Source organism: Notechis scutatus, chromosome 6 (assembly GCF_049901735.1).
Source record: "Notechis scutatus isolate UNSWTSFEM ecotype Mainland chromosome 6, rNotScu1.2, whole genome shotgun sequence".
NCBI classification, from domain to species: Eukaryota; Metazoa; Chordata; class Lepidosauria; order Squamata; family Elapidae; genus Notechis; species Notechis scutatus.
The window spans coordinates 22,619,272-22,623,485 of NC_142014.1; the positions used below are offsets into that span (position 1 = coordinate 22,619,272).

A 4,214-nucleotide genomic window follows, 5' to 3' on the forward strand; every position below is an offset into this window, starting at 1 on the left:
ATGTTTCCATCTTTCCTGAGATACTCCTAAGCATAAGTAATGTTTTGAGTGTAAAGCTTTTAGAGCATGATTAGTTGCCTGGAATGTTGGCTAGCTGTTGGGAGAAAAAAAAACATTTATTTATTTATGTATTTGCTTGCTTACCTACAATGGTATGATGTCCATTTCCAAGTAGCTCTGAGAGCTTACATAAAGCAACTTACAACTTACATCATACTCAGCTTCCCAGTGGCAATAGGTTAATGGCAACATCTGCCAGAGTAGATTGACACTGTTGCGTCCATATATTTTCCTGAAGATCTATATCTTCAAGGACAGAGGTGGGCTGCTGGGAGTTCGCAGCGGCTCGGGAGATCCCCTAGCTAAGACTCTGCGGGGCTCAGAGAGCCCCCAATAACCTCAGAAAGACAAGCAGCAAGGGAAAGCTCTTAGTAGGCTTAACAGAACTTCTGGGCGTTCAGCCAAGAGCATTTCACACCTTGTAAAAGTGTTGCAAGCTGGATAAACAATCCACTCAACGATTGTGAGGGAGAGCCATTGAGAAAATCAGATAACATAGCCACTAGCCTCCGAGGGGATTAATTCCCAAATAATAAGAATCACGTAGCTCACCAGAAACGCCGCTAAGAATCCAAGATCCTTCTCACAGTCACTGCTATTAAGCCTGGTTTCACCCAGTCTTTTATTTAAGTATTAAATGCACGAAATAATAAACAACTTTTTGGTATATACCTTTGTTTAAGTAATTAGGGCAAAGAAGCGAGTTGGCCACACCCACCCAATCACATGACCACCCAGCCACGCCCACCCAGCCAGTCATTAGGGCAGAGAGCCCCTTGCTAAAAAATTTGAAGCCCACCCCTGTTCCAGGATATTCAGAAGCCCAACCATATATGGTCTAGGTTAGTGGCGAATATTTGTAGCTCAGGTGTAGGATGAGGATGGAGGTTTGTTCTCCGAGCTTGTGAGTTGGTTTCCAAATGTTTCCTTAGCAGGCTAAGTAACATCTTCAATGGAATTTAGTGGATGTCAGTGTTGGTTGTTCTTCTGTTCATAAGGGCTTTGTGTGGTCCAGGAAGATGGTACGAAACAGCCACGAAAAGGGTTTGCCATCATGTTTGCCATTACGTTTGCCATAGGCTTGCCATCATGGCTATATAGTGTCCATGTGACACCTTATGGATATATCCTGAAAGATCAGAATAAATGGCGTCAACCTTGAGCCGGTCAGAATCGAACTGCTGAAATGCTGACAGCCGGCAGTCAGCAAAAGTAGCCTGCCGTATTGCATTCTAACTACTGCACCACCATGGCTCATATCCTAGACTGGTAAAGTGGTCAAGTTATTGATTATATCCTGCCTTTATTATTTTAATAAATAATTCAAGATAGTGAACGTACCTATTATTCGTTCCTCCTTCTATTTTCCCAACAACAACCTTGTGAGGTGGTTTGGGCTGAGAGACAGGGGCTGGCCCGAGGTCACCCAGCCAGCTGTCATGCTTAATGTGGAACTAGAACTCACAATCTTCTAGCTTCTAGCCTGGTGCCTTAACCATTAGACCAAACTGACCGTGTCTTTCTTGCTGTTATTTTGGCACAATTGTGGCGGGATGACTCCAGAAAATACTCAAAGTCATTAAGGGGGAAAACAGCCTGTGAAAGATAGATAATTGTTCTCATTGGATGATTTTTCTGGCTGTTCCTTCACATCTCGAATTTTAGAACATCTTGTAATGAAAAGGAATTCAAAAGTTTGCACCTTCATTTTTATGGCAGTATGGGTGGTCCAATAAATAAAATAAGGATTTATTGTTTGAGGGTTTTTGTGAAATGTCACAAAGTAGTGTATAGTGTTTCCCTCAGGCAATATGTATATCATGGTAAAACAAAATGAAATATCGATCTCTATATCTATCTCTATCTATCTATCTATCTATCTATCTATCTATCTATCTACAAATAAATTAATATAAATATATATTAAATATTATTTAATAGAGACAAATTTGGTGTGTTCAGTTTTAGGACACCTAGAAATAATCTGAAGCTGTGCTAGACTTTCTTTAAATAAAACTGAAAATATAATTTGAATCAATGGGATTCCTTTAATTTATAAAATAAAAAGATGAAATCTCAGAAAATAAAAACCCAGTTTAAGGTAGCATAAATTTATCTAATATAAATTTTAAACATGCAATGTACATAGTTCAGAATTTAGTTGTTCTATGAAAGGATCCTAAATTGGAGGGTTTTTCTCTCATCTAGCTTTACACTCTATCATATCTCCTCTGATTATTTAGTCAAACATTAGTCAGATTTATGTTCAGATGATCTGGAGAGGGGCAATTAATTGCAAATGTTTACAGATTCTCAGCTGTGCTTGATGTTTCTTCTATTTCTCAGCAAGCTCAAGAGGACTGCATGGGAATCGAATTCAAATTAAATTAATGTATTTAAAAACGGAATTCAGAGAGTGGTTGGGAAATTGAATTGCTTTTACACAATCCAAACGGCCTTTTGAGACCCAGCATTGTAAGCATAACTAAGGACAAGTAGTTTCTTCTTTTTTCCTTGCTGCAAAGCTTTTGAAAACTGAATTGCAAAAAGAATGGAAATACTTAAAAGACATCTTCTCGCAGGCTCTTTCCTAAGCACCCACAGTCCTGTGGCGTTTCTCTTCTCTGATCATCTGATGACATCATCAGCTGTTATTCCCCTCAGCCTCCCCTCCTCCCCTCCATCTTCTATGCCCTGTTTTCCCTTGTCTGTCTTAGATGCAATATCTTCCTGTTGGCTTTGGATCTGATTTGTATTTTTATTGGCCAGAACTGGCAACCTTGAAAATCAGAGGCTATTTCAGGCGAGAGTGCTCCATTTTTTCCCCCAATGTTTTTTCAGAGCCTCCAGCCACACCCCTGACCTTTTCTTCCAGCCATAATAAACCAGCAGAAAGAATGTTTTATTTCTGCTTCTGGTCACAATGTGCCAGTGCTCTGGAAAGCTTGTTCAGGATCATAATAGAATCAAGGGGAGACCAAGCTGGGATGGCTCCAAGAAAGTCACAAGGAGTCAAAAAGCAAAGCCAACCTCATCCACTCAGTCACATTTTTCATGGTCTCGAAGAGTAAGGTTCCATCAGAAATGAGTTTTGCACAAATGAGCTGCAATGACAGCGAGGTGCTTGTTAAACACCCATATTTGGCCATCATGTGTGTGACACAGTCACTGCCCACCATTAACGATGATTATGTCTTGCTGTTGCATCTTCTTCCCTCTGGCTCAAAATATTGCTCCCCTCAACCCAACTGAACATCAAGATATTGGAAAATGCTTCCTTCTTTCTGGAGCTTATAGTGGATTGTGTGCGCATGCATAGGGGGTACGCATTGCCTTCCGGGTGCTGGCACGCAAGTGAGAGCATGCAAGCGTGCGCACAGTTTTTGGCACAGGAGCCCAAAAAGGTTATCCATCACTGCTATAGTGACAACAATACCCCCATTAACACTGCAGTTATTACATTCCAATGCATATTTAGCAGCTTTCCGAAATCAGGCCTGATTATAAGCTCTGAATAAGAACAAGATTGCACCAACATGAAGGCTAGAAAAAAGCCTGACACATGGAAAAATATTTTACTTTTTCAACTGCTCTACAATCTTTATATGGAAATGTTGAGGATCCATCTGTTAGGATAGGGAGTCCCTGGTCTATAGTCCATTCTTAGAAAAGCATTCAAAGTCCAGTTTGGTCTTCCATGTACATCTTCCATATAATCCTCAAAGCTCTTACTATCATATGCTGTCCAGTTTCTTTAAAACAAATGGAGTGATGCACAGCACAGCTATGTAAATGTGGAAGTTGTGAATCGAAGAGGGAATGCCCTTGAGCATTTTCAGGTCCTCCAGGTCCAGCTTGGGCCCCAGACCTTCAAGGTGGAACATGGTCTCAGCTGCCGTCAGTGCCCAACGCTCAGCCACGCTCCTCTCCTGGGCCAAAGAAGCTTCCAAAAAACCAAGGTTGACTCAGCCTCCCATCCTTCCAAGATCGATAAAATGAGGACCCAGATTGTTGGAGGCAATATGCTGACTCCGTAAACCGCTTAGAGAGGGCTGTAAACTATGTGAAGCGGTATATAAATCTAAGTGCTATTGTTATTGCTATCTTGAAAACACAGCCACAGCAAAACAAGTTGGGAACAATTGACCTCTGTG

The 4,214-nt window shown here is 41.0% G+C and overlaps 1 pseudogene; it reads right to left on the reverse strand.

The window, feature by feature from the left end:
* Positions 1 to 3,634: 3,634 nt before the first annotated feature.
* On the reverse strand, positions 3,635 to 3,944 carry LOC113419697 (mitochondrial import receptor subunit TOM5 homolog pseudogene; annotated as a pseudogene).
* Between the last annotated feature and the right edge of the window lie 270 nt (positions 3,945 to 4,214).